The 8,556-nt window shown below is 32.2% G+C and overlaps 1 long non-coding RNA gene across 1 annotated transcript; it reads right to left on the bottom strand.

The window, feature by feature from the left end:
* Window positions 1-1,656: 1,656 nt before the first annotated feature.
* Window positions 1,657-2,055, bottom strand: LOC140177798 (uncharacterized). Its single transcript, XR_011869267.1, has 2 exons — window positions 1,996-2,055; window positions 1,657-1,887 (listed from the first exon to the last, which is right to left on the bottom strand). It is a non-coding gene; the product is annotated as an uncharacterized lncRNA (long non-coding RNA).
* Between the last annotated feature and the right edge of the window lie 6,501 nt (window positions 2,056-8,556).

Below are 8,556 nucleotides of genomic sequence, written 5' to 3'. Positions count from 1 at the left end.
TCTTAGTTTGAAATTTCTCACATCTTACTTAGTTATTTGAATTAGTTATTTGAATTAGTTCTTTGCATTTTAGATTACTTGTTTGCTAAGATTTCTAGTTTACTTTCTTGCTCATGACTTACAACCTCGGATTTCTAACCAATGTTGAAGCACATGTTTGCCCATTCCTTGTGAGACGACGCGAGGTTTGAATACTTCGGTTACTTTATTGGGGTTGAACTTGTGACAATCAATTCCTTTCTAAATTTGATCCTCGAAGATTGTTGTTGGTAGAGCTATACTTGCAACGCAACTTCATTGAGAAAATCTCTTCCGACATAGTCCACGGGTGTCCATCACATTCAATTTAATAGGAATGAGAGGATTACCCGAACTTTCACTTGGATGAATGAAACAGGGACTTACTGGATCTTGCATCGGATTTACAATTGCAGAAATTTGACTCAAGAAATTCGTAGTTGAATATGCATCCATAGGAGCAGCAGGATTTGATTGATTAGTGGGCATCATCAATTGAGAAATTGGTGTAGATTCAAGAAATGATTAAAGAATTAGGTATAACAGCTTCAAATGAAAAGCAAGCAAAAGAGGAAGGTAATCAATGAATTTGGTTCGATTTCAAATTCAGATCTTTCACTCTTGGTCTCGTTGATCGGAGCTACGATCTCTCCTGTATGCTTATCGCACTATGTGAAATTGCATGATTGGAGAGATTTAGGCTCTTATCAATCTCTGTTAAGTGAGTTCGAGAGCGAAAAGTGAAGAACTTGGAAAAGGAAGTAAGAAAGAGATGAACAAAGAGAAAGAAAAAAAAATAAAGAAGTTGTTGATAAATTGGAATTGTCAATCAGAGAATTAAAGAAGATGAGCTAGAAAGAGAGAATTTGATAAAGATAAAAGTTGTTATTCATTCGTCATCATTTTTACATTACATATTTATCTTTATATAATTACACAAGAACTACAATTTTAACAGACGACACCACATTCACAACTAGAAAATGGATTAATACAGACAGATTTACAGACAGATTTAGTCTTTATTACAGACGGATTTTTGGTTACCGACGGATTTCGTCCTTTGTAAAAGCCCCGTCGGAAATTATTTATCGACGAATTTTTTTTCCGTCGAAAAATTACCGACGGATTTTTACTAGTTACCGACGGATTTTCCCTCTGTAAATTCTCCCTCCATTTTTTGAAGGCGACGAACTTTCCGACGAATTACAGACGAATTTTTCGTCTGTAATTACAGACAGATTTTCAGACGGATTTTCTGTCTGTAATTACAAACGGATTTTTAGACAGATTTTCCGTCTATAATTATAGACTTATAGACGGGTTTTCAGACAGATTTTTCGTCTGTAATTACAGACGGATTTTTCGACAGATTTTTTGTCTGTAATTTGAACTTTGGAAAATCATCTCATACTCTAATTACAGACAGAAAATCCATCTGTAAATCCGTCAGTAAGGTAAAATAATTTTTTTTATTTTTCTAATTACAAAATAAGCTTGTTTTCATACAAAATAAATATAAATTTAATACAAATTTTTATCTAATTTGTATTCAAATATTTATAATATGTCAAAAAATAAACAAATTCATCGTATTATCAAACTAAAAGAAAAATACTATAAACAAGCAAGTCAATATAATTCAAAACATAAACAAAATGTATTGATCATCAACTATAATAATAAGTAACAACCATACATCAAAGTGTGTTGATACATCAACTATAATTCAAAACATAAACTCAATGTATTGTTCAACTATACTAAGTTATGCAAATAACAAGACTATATAACTGTCCTCAAAATCTTGTGAGCTTGTTTCATCAAGTGAACATAGGGGATCACAGTTCCAGATTCAGTTGGTAAGTCCTGAAAACATTTATATCATTAGAAATAAAAGTGATTATTGAATTTACTGCAACCCCAGAATCAAAATTAAAATTTTGCATTTTATGATAAACACTTATTAGTTATTACCTGCTAAGACTAAACCAACACTCTTAAGAGCATCATCGGATCCCAAAGCCATTACTGGGAAAAAGACAAAATTTGAGTTACTCAGTTCATAAATGATGAGAGGAATTTCAAAAAAAGTAAAACACACACATGGAAATCAATATATAGACACACACACACACACATGGCAAAAGAAAGTAAAACATTACGAGCATAACACCACTGCCATCTGCAACTTTACAACCAGATATCAGAATAGGGTTCTTAGAATTCTTTTCAACCTGCAAAAAGGAAAATGATTATCAAACTTAAGAAATGAGACAAGTAATTTTTCTTATTAAGCACATAATGGAAAAAACACTTACAATATTGCTCTCCCCAGTCATACTAGATTGAGATCTCAACTCTTCTACCTCCTCTAATTACCTTCTCATGCAGAGAGAAAATTTAAAGATTAAAAAAAATATAAATATGATAAGGAGGATGCTATAATAATAATAGTAATAATAAAAAAATACAGAGAAGCAAAAATCAAACCTCCAAACGAATGTTTCTCTTCTCCTCATTTAGGTCCCGAAACTGAAGAGACTGCTTATAATCACTTGTAGCTACAAAAGGAAGCGGAGAAAGAAAGAGAGTGATGCGCACTTCAAACGATAATATTACTACAGATGTAAGTATTGTGATAAGTGATAACCTCCATAATATATAACAAAGTTATATAAAAAAATCAAGTTGAGAAACAGAACCATAGAACATGTTTGAATACTTTATTAGAAACTTTACAAAGACAAAATATTGGCATAGTACCTGTAACAACAATAACAAGAATAACTGCAAAAGCAATGCTTCCACCATCATACCATCCTTCCTTAATACCCTGAAATATAAAATTAATTCTTCTATGGATGAAAACCTATTTGGCTATTTCTCAACATTTAAAAACATATTCCTAATCAACCTATTTCTCAACATTTAAAATTTACTCTACCACATTTTCTCACCTCAGATTTTATTCCCAGTACTAATGAAGCTGCAGCAGCTACCATTAAAATAATCAAGGTAAGATCCTTGCAAGCATCCCAAACAAACATCTATTATAGACAACATAAACAAAGACATCAGCCCAATAACCATAAGCAGACCATCCAATATCAGAGTGCACCAGACTTTACCATCAATGGATAGTGAACTGCATCAACAAAAAAAAAAGGGCAGATTAGATTCTAAACCTGCTCTCTTAAAGACTCTTCTGAGGATTTCAGGGCCTGAAGATAATCAAGCAACATTTTAGGCCCTGAAAAGATTATGCTAGAATGATGCTTAGCCTTTTAGAATGAAAATTCAACAAAAAATGATAAATATGCCACGTACCATATATTTTAGGTGAGAGAAATGGACATATAAATTAGGGAGGGCATACTGTAAATTCTCTTCAGCTACAACCATCTCTATTGCTTCTTTGTATATACCACAAGTTGACTCCATATTTTCCTGCAATAAAAATGTAACAGGTAGCGCATGTAGTCATCTTTTTTGTATCAGCTTATCATCAAAGAGTAAAGCTTTCTTCAATTGTAGCAAAGGCTAATTGCATACCAAACGTTTCTCCATATTGGCTCTTGATATAACATTCTGCACAAAATCAAAATCTGACTCTTTACCAGTCTGCTGAATATATGCAGCGCGAGCAGCTAAAACATCTCCTATTTGTTCCTTAAACCTGGCATTGAAGAAATGGATTTTTGGTACACTCTTTTACAAATAGGAGTCATAATTCAAGGTAAATCAAAGCATACACTATAAATAATCCAACTGTGCAAATTTAATAGAAATTATTATTAGTGTAAACCTGTACTAAGATCTATACCAATCGTCCGCTTAAATATCAGAGACAATCCAAACACTACCAAAATATTGAAACAAAAATTACACAAACTGATGATAGCATGATTTAATCAAACTTCAAACAAGTTAAATTAAATTTTTCCCATAATTACACCTTCTGCCAAGGATTAAAGTCATCAGAACTAAACAACAGAATACCTCAGCCATGGCAAAAAGAATGATAAAGTTAACCAAAAATCGTTCTTTAATATATTGAGAAAAAAGACTTATTAATGAGAAAGAAAGGAGAGAACCTCAGCTTCAACAAGAGATTCGTCGTCATCTGCATAAGCCATGTTTGACAACAAAATCTACATGATGCAACAGATAAAGTTAATGACCAAACTCAAAGACAGGCAGTAAAGCAGTTATTAAGGAAACAGTGGGGTGAATTTTTGTATCTTTTGATAAAAGAAGAATATCACTGAGACGAAGAAAAGATTAGAAATGTACTTAAGGAAAATAAAGCATAGATGCAACATAAGAATGTAAAAACATGGCTACATAAGAATGAGTAGAAAAAATTAATATGATGATGAAGATGAAGAGTTTAACTGAATGTCACTCACAGAAGCAAATTCAGGGCAGGAAGAATAGCAGCAATCTCCTCCAACATGGAACCCAGTGTTAGTGAAGGACATCTCCTGAGAAAGGCACATGCCTTAGAAGCCTTGGCCATGGCAGTTTTTTGGTCCTCAGCAGTAACAAAAGGCAGAATTGATCATCTAATATAAGAAAGTTTATTGGTCATAAAGTAGTACATACAAGTAGTACTCATCAATTATATTAAGCACAAAACAGTGGTTTAATAATAACTAACAACTTCAAGCAAGGAAAAATACTACCAATCACAAATGCAAAACATGAGAAAACTTACACCCAATTTCATAAGCAATCCAAGAGGAAAAGTACCTAAATCTTGTGAATTGGGAAAAGGAAACACAGAAAACAAGTTCCGCTCTTTTCCATCTCTCTCAGAAAATTCATCAAACACATGGTAAGCATAACAATACTGAAGCGAGACAATCTCTCAAGCATGTTCCTCTAACAACAATAAAAACACAATTAACAGGGAAATTGAAATTGATACCTTGAGAAGCTCATTGGCTTCAAGTGTCTCAATGAAAGAGGCTGCAACATTGGAGGTAACACTGGACTTTTCCACCAACTGGGTCTTGAGAAGCTCTTTCCTTTCAGTTAGCAGAACTATATAAAACTTTCACTCCAAAGTTCAGTTAGCAGAACTCAAATATATATATCAGAAAGCTATCTCTAGCACTTTTTCCATGAGGCTTCAAGCAAACATATACACCCTGAAAAAGGGGACCAATCTTAGATCTTATCATTATATGAATGAATATATCATAATATATGCAAAAAGAAAAAGATTTCAGATTCCACAAAAGGGTGCATATACCATGTAGTATCTATATCTATATATCTACCTTTTTGAAGGAATCCATGGTTGGAGTTTCAGTAGTGGGGATACAGTTGTATTAATTAGCGTTGCCCTCACTCCATCCATCCAAAACCACCACAGCAACTGGCTTTAATTTCTCTTTGGCAGCTTTGGGTGATCAGCCAATTTCCACTTGGCATCTGTGCTTCCCATATCCCTAACACAATAAAAAGAAATCAAATTTTTTTCATTCTCCCTTTAAATTTCAGATCCAAATCAAATAAAATCAATCCAAAACATTTCAGAAACCACCAGTAACATTAAGTTGCAAGTCTCTCTTTGCACAATTCTCATATAGAAAATTTAGTCAATAGCCAAACCAAGGCATGCCAAGTTGATAATATTCCTACTTCTGTATCAATGGACAATGATGATGAATATTATCAAGATGATAAGAGACACACATACCTGTAATGCAGAAGACAGTACCACCAAGTAAAAGCCAGCCAACTTTTCCATTTCTCCAAAAGAAATAGAAAATATAGTGAGGAGATATAGCTTTGAAAATACTAGGATAATAGTGTATAATGCAGAGAGTGCTTCCACAAGTGCTGCAGCGGCATAAGCCAAAACAGAAATAATGGTTATATATAAACCAGGAGAGCGAATTGTCTGACAATGTCATAAAGCTCTAATCTACTCTGCCAAGTAAAAATCACTTCCTATGTTGCACCATTAAGATATTATAGCTTTGTATTTCACATAAAAACCAAAATTTCGACAAAAGAAGCAAACCTTCCAAAGTTTTATTGTACTTTCTAAACTATGGAATCTGCAACTTAAGCTCACAAAGTCACAATAGAACTATATAAATTTAAAACTTACATTTGCTTACTGAGGGAAAAAGTAATTACTAAATCTTAAAATTCTAAAAAAAATCCACAAATAATCAAACAATAAATAAATAAACAAATAATAACTATGATTGTAAATCATTAAGGGATTGAAAAAGAATAAACTGACCTCTAATTAAATCACAATCCTAGGATTTATCAATCCCAGCTACTGCATGCACCATCAAATTTCTTCAAAATTCAAACGAAAGTATGGATCATTGTAATTGTTATCTCCTGCTGCTATTATTTCATGTTTCAATGACAGGAAAAGCATTATTATATATATAAAACCCAAAGTAGTAGTACTCTTTACTATAATGTTATCCATACTGTATGAAAATTGAAAAAAACCTCATAGCAACAACAAAATACATCAATAAAATACAACAAAAACCTTACAGCACCTCCTTCTGATTAGGTTACCTGCACGGCTGAGGCGAGATCGAAGAGAAAAACACATCAACTAAGCAACACACGAGCGAGAAATGCACTTGTGATTTCTGTGAGAATATCTTTGATAAAGAAATTAATGAAACAAGTAGCACATAAATTCGAATAAGAGAAAGGAGAACGCGAATCTCAGAAAGAGAGAAAAATGGAAGATGTACGGTTTGAAAATCTCGAGGGGCGACGCCGGGAAGGTAGAAAGAGTGAACGCAGGAGAAGGTGAAGAGGATAAGGATGGAGGCGACGAAGACAGTGGCGGAGAAATGCATATTAGGGTTCGAAAGGGAACCAGCAACACACAGAGAAGAGCCGGGAAGGGGTATGACAGAGTTTCGTGGCGATGGAAGTTCAGTGCAATGGAGGTTCGGTGTGACGGCGGCACAAGGTAAGACGGCGGTGCAAGGCTGAGACGCGCTACCGATAGAGCATTTGGAGGGGATGGGCGTGGAGGTGCGGGGAAGAGACACGGGAAATAAAATGAGGAAGAGCTCGTTTGGTCAAATCTTTATTTTAATATTTCCGAAGGAAAATTTTAAATTACAGACGGATTTTCCATTTGTAATAATTTAATAAACACAACGTTTTGTTTATTTAATTACAGACGGATTTTCTGTCTGTAACAATTTTTTACGGAAAAAATCATTTTTCCGACGGATTTATTGACGGATTCTCTTTTCCGTCTGTAATTTATGCTAATTCATTTTTTTTGTTTTCCGACAAAATATCCCTCTAAAATTCCGTCTGTATTTCCGTGGAATAAAATTCGTCGAAAATATCCGTCTGTAATAACTATTTTTCTAGTATTGATTAAACTAATTAACTAACTAATAACTTAATTTATCTAACTAATTAATGCTATTGACTCATGTTACAATATACATCAAGATCCTCTTGATCTCATTATATATAAGTAGATAATTCCTATTATATTTATTATATTAATAAACAATAATGTGTCTATTAATTTAAACTCTTTAATTTGTTAAATATGCATCATAAGTAATAAATATGTATGTAATTAGTTAAGATGGTAAACATCTTATATTATAACTAAGGGATCTCGAGTTCAAATTTTAAAAGTTGCATGCCAAAAAAAAAAGATGAATATACGTATATAACAAAAAAAATTTTAAGAACAAAAACTTGTCTACTAAATTTCTCCATATCTCCATTGTATGCATTAATTAGATTAGAAATAGTAGTCAAATAGGTTATATATAATAGATATAAAATAAACAAATAAAAAAACTAACATTATAGCATTAAAAACATTTGACTAAGATTATTATGCTACTCAACACCAATTATCTAATTGATAATTAATATAATCATATTATTCTAGCAAATAAACTATGCTTTAAAGAACAAAAAAACAAATGTAAATATAGTGCATAAAAACTCCATGCTTCAAAACTCAGCAAAACAAAATGCATTGCACCAAAATAGTAGTGAATGTCAAATATGTGACCCTTTAGTACAAGGCAATGATGTACACTAATACTGCCATATGTGTAATTTAAAAGTTCGAGAATTCATTGATGATAATAATGTCACCGACCACACATATGTAGTGTGGCCCCCTGCCTAAAAACGCGGATGAAAATTTTGTTGTGATACTTTTTGGATCAAAGATAAAATTTTCCATGTTGAATTTTAATTTTAACTCTTGTTAAATTTTATGAGTCTTTATGATATCGAGAAATAATCAGCTCTATTCGAAAAGAAAAGGCATTATATTTGTGTAGTTTTAAAAATAAAAAAATTTTAAATTTATTTTTATTTTTGTTGAAATTTTTTATAATTAAATATTATGTCTCCTCTCGATTTATACTTTAACATAAAAGATATGTATTTTCTTTTTTTTTAGGTATAAATTAATGTTTTTTATGTGGTATGTGAGTGTCGTCTAACTATTTTTATGAATTAAAATGCTTTTTTCAGTTAAAAAAAATA

Source organism: Arachis hypogaea, chromosome 2, assembly GCF_003086295.3.
Source record: "Arachis hypogaea cultivar Tifrunner chromosome 2, arahy.Tifrunner.gnm2.J5K5, whole genome shotgun sequence".
Classification (NCBI taxonomy): Eukaryota; Viridiplantae; Streptophyta; class Magnoliopsida; order Fabales; family Fabaceae; genus Arachis; species Arachis hypogaea.
The sequence above is the reverse complement of the archived record's forward strand: the minus strand, read 5'-3'. Positions and strand labels throughout refer to the sequence as shown.